We start from the raw sequence: 11,033 nt of genomic DNA, 5'->3' as shown, positions 1-11,033 counted from the left end.
AGTCGTGTTGCAGAAGAAAGATTTTCATAGATTTCTTAGAAAGCTTCGACTTGTTTGACAGCACTGTCATCATCGGAAAAAATTACCTCTGGGAACTCAGATTGCTGTCATCATGTTGGAGTAATGTGTATTTTCAGACATTTAACCACTTGAACTGTCAAATACTTTAATCTGCTCTTCTTTGACAAAAATAGACGATCTACAAGCTTACAACGCCTTGCGTTGCAAGCTTGTAGATCTGCTATTTTTGGGTAATGTTCCACTCAGAAACTAGTAGGCTATCTCTGAGGACCCCGAGGGTCCCCAGCTCCCCACAGATGATAGTGTGAAGTGACAATTTAAGGGTTTTTAAGACTGACCTCGTACCTCAAAAGACAGAAAGAAAAGAAAAAGACCTTTGGTGCAGCAAAAGTCACCAAGGATCCACACTATAAAAACTGGTCAAACATTGGCCAAAATTGTGAAATAAAGTAACATTAAAAAAAAAAAGAGGCAAAACTTTGGAAATAGCCGATCTACAAGCTCACAGCGCCTCGCCTTAGCATCCTCTCTTATGACAATACTGTACAGACCCTATAGAGGCCTATCTGGGCCCGCCCCTTTCCCCCCTCCCCCTGAGCGGCAGCCATGATGGAGTCACTGCTGCAGCAGTGTGTGTCTATGTCTATGTCTATGGAGATGGGACTTTTAATGAAATTAGTCATTACCAGTCCCATCTCCATGATATTTAGATCTAATTCCTTCGCCAGTTCCATCCGCATGATTTGTAGATCTAATTCTATGAGTCCCATCCCCATGATTTGTAGGTCTAATACCATCGCCAGTCCCATCCTTATGATTCGTAGATCTAATTCTGTCTGTTCCATCTCAATTATGTTTAGGTCTAATTCCATCGCCAGTTCCATCCAAATGATTTGTAAATCTAATTCTATGAGTCCCATCTCCATGATTTGTAGGTCTAATTCCATCGCCAGTCACATCCTTATGATTTGTAGATCTAATTCTAATCTGTTCCATCTCAATTATGTTTAGGTCTAATTCCATCGCCAGTTCTATCCGCATGATTTGTTGATCTAATTTTATCAGATCCATCCCAATGATTTTTAGATCTAATTTCACCACCAGTTCTATCCTTATGATTTGTAGATCTAATTTCATCAGTCCCATCTCAATTATGTGTAGGTCTAATTCCATCGCCAGTTCCATCCACATGATTTGTTGATCTAATTCTATATAGTTCCATCCTCATGATTTGTAGATCTAATTCCATCGCCAGTCCCATCCTTATGATTTGTTGATCTAATTCTATCAGTCCCATCTCAATTATGTTTAGGTCTAATTCCATCGCCAGTTCCATCCCCATGATGTGTAGGTCTAATTCGATACATTCCCAACTCCATGTTCTTTAGATCTAATTCGATAGTCACATCCCCATGATTTGTAGATCTAATTCCATCACCAGTCCCATCCCCATAATGTGTAGGTCCAATTCCATCGGCAGTTTCGCCAGTTCCATCTGTATGATTTGTAGATCTAATTCCATCAGTCCCATCTCAATTATGTGTAGGTATAATTCCATCGCCAGTTCCATCCACATGATTTGTAGATCTAATTCTATACAGTTCCATCCTCATGATTTGTAGATCTAAATCCATCGCCAGTCCCATCCTTATGATTTGTAGATCTAATTCTATCAGTCCCATCTCAATTATGTGAAGGTCAAATTCTATAGCCAGTTCCATCCCCATGATTTGTAAGTCTAATTCAATACAGTCCCATCTCCATATTCTTTAGATCTAATTCCCATGATTTGTAGATCTAATTCCATCACCAGTTCCATCCCCATAATGTGTAGGTACAATTCCATCGCCAGTTTCATCCGCATGATTTGTAGATCTAATTCTATCAGTCACATCTCAATTATGTTTAGATATAATTCCATCGCCAGTTCCATCCCCATGATTTGTAGGTCTAATTCGATACAGTCCCATCCACATAATTCATCTGCTTACAATAAATGTGACAAATCTCTGTGAGTATGTATGTATGTAATCCACTTATCTCAAGAAACGTTCGTCCCACCGGCTTCAGATTCGGCACATGAATTAGATCTACAAATCATGCGGATGAAACTGGCGAAACTGGCGATGGAATTGTACCTACACATTATGGGGATGGAACTGGTGATGGAATTTGACCTTCACATAATTGAGATGGGACTGATAGAATTAGATCTACAAATCATAAGGATGGGACTGGCGATGGATTTAGATCTACAAATCATGAGGATGGAACTGTATAGAATTAGATCTACAAATCATGTGGATGGAACTGGCGATGGAATTATACCTACACATAATTGAGATGGGACTGATGGAATTAGATCTACAAATCATACAGATGGAACTGGCGAAACTGCCGATGGAATTGGACCTACACATTATGGGGATGGGACTGGTGATGGAATTAGATCTACAAATCATGGGGATGTGACTATCGAATTAGATCTAAAGAACATGGAGTTGGGAATGTATCGAATTAGACCTACACATCATGGGGATGGAACTGGCGATGGAATTAGACCTAAACATAATTGAGATGGGACTGATAGAATTAGATCAACAAATCATAAGGATGGGACTGGCGATGGAATTAGATCTACAAATCATGAGGATGGAACTATATAGAATTAGATCAACAAATCATGTGGATGGAACTGGCGATGGAATTAGACCTACACATAATTGAGATGGGACTGATGAAATTAGATCTACAAATCATAAGGATAGAACTGGTGGTGAAATTAGATCTAAAAATCATTGGGATGCATCTGATAAAATTAGATCAACAAATCATGCGGATAGAACTGGCGATGGAATTAGACCCAAACATAATTGAGATGGAACAGATAGAATTAGATCTACAAATCATAAGGATGTGACTGGCGATGGAATTAGACCTACAAATCATGGAGATGGGACTCATAGAATTAGATTTACAAATCATTTGGATGGAACTGGCGATGGAATTAGACCTAAACATAATTGAGATGGAACAGACAGAATTAGATCTACGAATCATAAGGATGGGACTGGCGATGGTATTAGACCTACAAATCATGGGGATGGGACTCATAGAATTAGATCTACAAATCATGCGGATGGAACTGGCGAAGGAATTAGATCTAAATATCATGGAGATGGGACTGGTAATGACTAATTTCATTAAAAGTCCCATCTCCATAGACATAGACATAGACACACACTGCTGCAGCAGTGACTCCATCATGGCTGCCGCTCAGGGGGAGGGGGGAAAGGGGCGGGCCCAGAAAGGCCTCTATTGCCTGTCTATCTTTTATCATTGCTATCTGGTTGCTACTACCACTAACTGTATCTCTTTTCTCTTCTGTATCTATCCTGCCCTGTGTGTGTAAAAAGGTGCACAAATGGATTTCCCCCCCTGGAACCAATAAAGGTGTGGCTGTCATTCATTCATTGATATGAACTGTAGCCATTTACTTGTACAATCTTTCTTTCACTTTCTTCCCCTATGACACCCCCACCTCTCTCACGCACGCACGCGCACGCACGGCACACACACACACACACACACACACACACACACACACACACACACACACACACACACACTCTCTCTCTCTCTCTCTCTCTCTCTCTCACTCTCTCTCTCTCTCTCTCTCTCTCTCTCTCTCTCTCTCCCCATTACAAGTTATGAGCAAGCTGGGCTATCCGGAATGAAACTGTGAGAAAAGTGAGAACGTAACAATTAGAAATGTTTAAACAACAACAGCTTACCTGAATATCCAGATTTTTTCATGGCGTCGTTTTCAGAGTGTCCGGTTTTCAGTAGAGAGTGTTGATAGTGTTCTATTAATGTCCCGTCTGAGAGGTGACAGCATCCGCGACTCCGATCTGACGTTTATCCAGGTGTTATTATAATGTCCGTGGCGCGTGCGTGTGTCAGTCCTTCCTCACGCACCTATATGGCCGCTGCACCTTTTTAACCTGTTTAGTAGGCTATTGAAGTCTTGTTTGTGTTCACACACACAGACAGGCAGCAGAAAGCACGGAGCGGTTTGGAATATGGGAGACAAATCCTCTGGGAGTGAAACGCACACACCTGCAGGGCTGAACGCACGCCCCGTCCCACACTATAGGGAGTGGTTTACAGTACACTGTAACTTACTGTATCATATTGAAATAAACTCCTATCAGCCATAACACTGACCCTGTAGAACATTGGTTCTCAACGGTGGTGGAAAAAGTAGGCTTACTCACATTTTGTAGGCTATCAATAGGCTACTGCAATGTAAAAGTGCAGAATTCAAAATGCACTTGAGTAGGCTATAAAGTATAGGCCTATAAGTATTGGCATCATCAATAAGTAGGCTACTTAAAGTACCAAAAGTTAAAACACAAAATATTTGAAAATAGCAGATCTACAAGCTCACAACGCGTCACTGCAAAGCCTCGTGAGCTTGTAGATCGGCTATTTTCAAATAGCCACAAGGCTAAAGGGGTTCATGTAGGCCTAGGCTATGTTTTATAATATTATAATTTATATAGGCCTAGGCTATGAAAAGTAGCCTATAAGTTTTCAAAACAATTGTAGTGGAGTAAAAGTAGGCTACAATATTTGGAACCGAGGTGTAGGCCTAGTAGGTCTACTAGTGGAGTAGAAGTAAAAGTAGGCCTATTGGAAATTGTAAATACTCAAGTAAAGTAGCCTAAATAGCTCAAAAGTGTAGGCTACTTAAGTAGGCTACATTACTTAAGTAAATGTAGGCTACTTAGTTACTTTACACCACTGGTTCTCAAACCTGAAATGTGTAGGTCTCCCCACTTTGACAGTGTAGCCTAAATGGGGTCCATTTGGTTCCATTTGTACACTGTCAAAGTTACAGACGCTGCTGTAGCCTAGTCCCAGAAAATCCACAGCTGAACATTGGTTCTCAAAGTGGGTCCTTGAGGGAGTTCCAGTGTCTCCCCAGCTGAATGATGTTTAACAATTTGGCCCATGCATGCAGGCTTTTATTTTCATTCGAGTTCATTTAGGCCTAATCAATTGAATATAAATTGGGGTAGAAATGCCATTAATTGGGGGTCCATAGCCTAAAATATCTGAAGCTGGGGTCCTTGAGATTAAAATGGTTCAGAATCACTGCTGTTTTTTCAAATGGGGGTCCACGCGGGCTAATAAGTGTCAATTTGGGGGTCCTTGACATGAAAGGGCTTGAGCACTGTAGAATGTTTGTTTTTAGGCCTACACATTTCTTTCTGAAGAGGAAACCCAGAGTCGTCTAATCAGAGAGTCCTGCCACTGCAGGGTCAGAAACAGCGCTGGTCACAGCGAAGGTAGAAGGCTCTGAGGAAACCCCGCGCATTGATTGATTGATTGATTGATTGAAGACTTTATTAGAAGTTTGCATAGGAAAAGGTAGGCCTACAGTTTCATGACGGTACAGTTCACTGGTACAAGGTCATTGCATTACGAACATAGAATGCACTGCTCGAAAGCCACTGGCAGTAACAGTGGTTTCTATAAATAAACTGACACAATATTGTGATTCCTGCACAATTTCATTAGCAATTATCTGCTAACTATTTGCTAACTCCTCCACCTCCACCCGCCTCCACCACATAACCAACCAACCACTGTGTGGGTGCGCGCGCAGTAGGCCTATGTTTGTTTAAGGTTTTAGAGGTTTGATTCAAGCATACAACTTTGTGTTATGTGGTGTGTGGTTGTACACAGTGTTCTATTGTTTACACGTTTAAAATGTCGGCTACCTGCTGCCTAGCCTCCATACATTCCTCATGTCAAACCATAGGCTAAACCATGACGACGTCGACGACATAAAACGATTACAATCATTCAACAACTTGCTACAAAGTTCTAATTTCACACTGCATTGCAAGTCTGCACAGGAGCGCCATCTGCTGGCTGTTGTTTGTAAACCGCCTGCCTTCTTTCAGGCTATGCAGGGAAACCAGAGGGTTGATAGGCCTAAATAACCCAAAATAAAATGACTGCCTTTGGAGTTGGAGTCAAATATTTCCTTTATAGCTGACAGATGACGTTAAGTTTACATTTTCTATTGTGTGTGTAGATTAATAGGCCTACACACATGGACGCAGGCACGCACGCGCGCGCGCACACACACACACACACACACACACACACACACACACACACACACACACACACACACACACACACACACACACACACACACACAGTACACACAGGCTATATGTTCACTTCCTGACAGATGAACTTAATCAGGTCATCAGTCCTGGCCTTCATATAGCCTGTCTTTTAACCACTTGAACCCTAGTGTCCATATTCTGGGAACAAACATTTCCCCATGACTATCAGAGTTACAGTCCTGGGTGGGGACCCCCTGGATTTTTATAATTTCAGTCACAGTGAGTTTGAATTTAGTTGACCCGTGTCCACCAGAAGGTATACTAGCTGGAGAGATTTCTCATTCCGCATCAGATCATTGTTGTTGCTGAACCATAAATTGGTCAAGAACATGACTTGACAGACATTTCCATAGTTGCAAATGTGAAATGTTACTGTTTGATTGTCTTAATGTTATGTCTGTGTACCGCGATGCGGACATTCAGTAATTGGGTCTTGTGGTTAGAAAATCTTAAATTTGCCACAGATATGACTAAGTACATGGACACATTTGTCCATGTATATTATACATATTGAATGACCCCTGGTTCTGGGTGTATGTGTGGAAAGTAACTATGGATAATGCATGATAATGTCTCCACTGACTCCACAGGAGATGCAAACTTTGGTGGCCATGAAGCCGGCTCTCCCGCTGGAATAAGTCTTCCCTCTTGTTTGAGATCAGCTCAACATCACTGTTGATGTCAGCTGTTGCTTCTCCTTACTTAACTCTTTGTGTTTGAGCAAACAAACGGGTTCACCTTTTCTGCGGTGGATTGTGTCATAAATGGGCTAATCATTTGCATAACCAACATTTACAAAACATATTGTGAAAATCTGTGAATACTTGGAAATGCCACCTCTTAGCCAATTGCCGTGAACAAACACAATATAGAGCATCGCAGCGGAAGTTGTTTACTGGTGCCACTTAAAAATCGTCATTCATTTTTCCCCATAGACTTTTACAAAAATATGTATAACAAGTATGTTAAGCCTATAGAACCAAGCCGTCCAGGATGGCAGTGAATCATGACCACACAACCTTTGTTTCTATGAAAAGAACATTTTGAAAATCGCTAAACAAAAGGGTAGTTATTAAATGTAGTATATCAAATAATGTGATATTAAAATATATTTTCACATAGGATCAAAGGTTTTATGGTCACGATTCACTGCCATCCTGGATGGCTTGGTTCTAACCTTAACATAATTGTTATACATATTTTTTTTAAAGTCTAAAAGGGGAAAATGAATGACGATATTTAAGTGGCACCAGTAAACCACTTCCGCTGCGAAGCTCTATACTTCACAGTTCACACATGCAATGTTCTATAGTTCCTTGTTTCATAATACATCTACTGTGTGATGTAATAGTAACTAATACATCTAAATGTAAGAGTAACTAACCGACTTGATCTCTGATCTTCTGTCAGACTAGTGTGTGTGTGTCTGTGTGTGTCTGTGTGTGTCTGTGTGTGTGTGTGTGTGTGTGTGTGTGTGTGTGTGTGTGTGTGTGTGTGTGTGCGTGCGTGTGTGTGTGTGTGTGCGTGCGTGCGTGCGTGCGCGCGCGTGTGTGTGTGTGTGCAAATGTTTTTTTTCTTGTAAGCGGGGGGCCCATACAGCTTCCTCTCATGTGTACGCTGTCACCTCAAGGCGCTGTTTCCATCCCTCGCTTTTGTTTTTTTGTCTTTCTCGTAACCCGGTGCCCATTACCACCATCACTATCACCTCACCTCAACCATATGTGTGTGTGTGTGTGTGTGTGTGTGTGTGTGTGTGTGTGTGTGTGTGTGTGTGTGTGTGTGTGTGTGTGTGTGTGTGTGTACAGTGGATGCACAGAGCGAGTGCGTACGTGCTTATGCAAACCTCTCTCTGGCTACCATACACATACACACACGCACACACCGAGTGTGGCTGCACTGTGCACACATGCATCTTCAGAAGAGGAAACAACAACTCATGTTTTGTGTGTGACCACACGTGTGTGCTTTGTGCACCGCATACGTAAACAAAATGCTTCTGCTTGTCAGCGTTGCTGCCGGAGGAAGGTGTTCTGCAAGCGAGCCTGCATGCTGACATTTAGGCTAACTGTTGACCCGTACACTGAAGCAGGTCTTGAGTCATACACACTACTAAACCATGCAGGGGTTCTCACTGAAGCAGCACTTGAGTCATATGCACTAAACCAGAGGTCTTAAACGTTTTCAGGGCATAATGTCTATCAGACACGCTACTTTGAAAGGTTTAAAGGGCATACGCCTATGCCTCTCATACAGCATACTCCGTATACCCGCGTGACAGGTAGAACACAGCACTGGGGACCCCCCACCCTGACAAGGATTTGGAATGTAGGAGCTGAAGCATTACATTTAGTTTGACTCGGTTTCTTTTTCTTTTTTTTAGGTATTAAAATGGTCAATTGTTACTTCACTGTCATCTGGGGACCCCCCAACACTTATATACGTATATTCTTTTTTCTTCTTTCTATTGAAGAGGACTTTATGTTTGGTTGTTTCTAAATGTAGAATTCACTGAATCAACAATTATATATATCCAGGAGAGGGGACCACAGTATCTCTACAGTACACATAATCCTCTTCAAGAACGGAAGGCAATAAAAAGCAGCACTCATTCAGGTGTTAAAGAAATGCCTTATTTGTGGTGTGGTGCATGGTGAAGAGGAGGTTATGTGAAATATAGGGCACTGTCTCACAGAGCAGGAACAGTATAGCCGTTAGGGGGGGGGGGGGGGGGGGGGGGGGGGTATAGTGTCTTGCTCAAGGACATTTTGACACAGGCTTGGTAAACCGAGCGGCTAACCTGTGACCTTCATGTTTCCCACTCTGGTCTCCTGCTCAGCAATACAGCTGCCCTACTATCCAGGGCTCATCAATATGTCCATACACGGAAAAATGTGTCTGTGGCAATTCTTTAGATTTTCATTTTAATTACTATTTTTGTCATAAGACTCAATTACTGAATGTCAGTATGTCAGTCTCTAGGTGTTCTTGAGAATATGTATGACACTTAGTACAACACTGGCATATAAGGAGTCTGTCTAGTACTTGTGGTTCTAAAATATGGTCATTCAGAGTTAGCTCTTTATGTGTTTCTGTTAATATTATTTTCCATTTTGTATGTATGTGGAGAATTTTTAATTTTGACAAAAATGTCCACCACAAGCCAGCATTGTGATGACACCTAACCCATAATTCTTAAGGTAATATGAACACAACGATACATTATTTAAAAAAAAAATGTATTTATTTACACATACAAAACTGTATAAACATATCCATGTGTCACACTCTGGCTTTGAGTGAGGGTAGTTTGCCGAAAGGCACTTGATTTGATACCCAAATATAGCAAGATGGCTAAATATCCAAAAAATAGTAAGACAGAGTCCTTTGTAGAACATAACCAAGTGATTTATTCATCTCAATATTCCAAGGAAATGGCGTTCAAATTACAGCACAACTCAAATACTATTTACAAAAAGACTGGCCAGATTGGCACTTGGTCAGTTTAGCTCCACAGCCCCACAATGACTAAGCACAGGCGGCAGGCCCCTCCCCCGGACCGTACCAATTGATTCCACAATTTACCTATGAACCAGTATCATTCCATGTCCAAAGACAATACACATTTAAATACTCATCACATCTTAAATTCATCACATATCTGAAATAATAGCTCATATCCTATTAGAGGCCCCAATTTCCCAACTTTACCCAAAACCCACAGGTATGGTTAGTTTTCAGGTAATCAGGACAGGCCTAATTGAGCACAGGTGTGCATGAACCATTGAAACATATCAATAACAAACAAATAAACAAATATAAAACGAATACAGTGCAATCAAGGCAGGAATTTCATGGAGGCCATGAAGGCCATGGCCGTCATGCCCCTCAGTTTGGCCTTGTGCCCCTCCAAAAATGTCATGTATTGAGGCCACAGTGGCCTTAATGCCCCTGCCCAGCTGATTTATTTCTCCTCTGTGTCTTGTTGAGTCCCCATTTTAAACCAATCCAGTATATTTGATAATGTGCAGGGCTGAGCATCAGAGTGTAAATACCAATGTATTTATTTCACAGCAGATATTAAATGTAACCCTAAAAGTTATTTCAATTCATTTTTTCAATGGACTAAAATCTTGTTTTATTTGATGGCCTTCCTGCCCTAGCATTTGACCTTTTTGCCCTTATAAAATGGACAAGCCCAAAGGCACAGTGGCCTTGCCCCTAAAATGATGAAATTCCAGGCCCGAGTGCAATTCAAACTTGTCAACTCAAACTCAAATAATGTCTGTTAAAACCTATGGGGAAACTCTGCACACATACTTAAGTCAGTTAAAAGTATGTCAGTGGCAATGTGAATTTGAGATTGATGGATGTAATACTGAAAGCAAAATGGTACAACAACAGATCAGTCATAGCTGTAATTGTATGTATTTTCTTTTTACACTTTTACCCAAAACAGGATGTTCTTTACCCACTACCAGGCAACAACAAAGTTGATTCATCAGAATATTGTGTAGGCTTTGACACGCATGTCACCCACATCTGCTCAAATCTGCATGCCCACCTCTACATTTTGCCACATCAACCAAAGCACAGAGAGGAAATGACTCGCACTATGACAGTAACAGATCAAAGGTTATACAGGCCCACGGTTTCCCGACTGTAATCATCTCAAAAGCAAAGTAATTTTACATTTCTTCAATCAAATCTTTACCTACAGTTAGGTACCTCTCAATTAGCATATTGTCGTTGTCGCGTGGACACCTTGTATGTCCAAAACTGTTCGTTTTGCATGATCATTTTAAA

At 41.2% G+C, this 11,033-nt stretch overlaps 1 protein-coding gene and 1 pseudogene across 2 annotated transcripts in view; one reads left to right on the top strand and one right to left on the bottom strand.

Moving 5' to 3' along the window:
- LOC308283905 (septin-9-like) overlaps positions 1-4,032 on the bottom strand; it is a 224,786-nt pseudogene extending 220,754 nt beyond the window's left edge. The window contains exon 1 of the transcript XR_013963337.1: positions 3,816-4,032. The product of XR_013963337.1 is annotated as a septin-9-like (transcript). The remainder of the gene's footprint in view (positions 1-3,815) is intronic.
- The window catches only part of LOC308283964 (histone H3.2), a gene marked incomplete at its 3' end in the record, with an annotated part of 138,178 nt that overhangs the window by 83,491 nt on the left and 43,654 nt on the right, over positions 1-11,033 (top strand). The window lies entirely within an intron of this gene.

This window comes from Nannobrachium achirus, assembly GCF_963921795.1.
Source record: "Nannobrachium achirus genome assembly, chromosome: 4".
Taxonomy (NCBI): Eukaryota; Metazoa; Chordata; class Actinopteri; order Myctophiformes; family Myctophidae; genus Nannobrachium; species Nannobrachium achirus.
The sequence above is the reverse complement of the archived record's forward strand: the minus strand, read 5'-3'. Positions and strand labels throughout refer to the sequence as shown.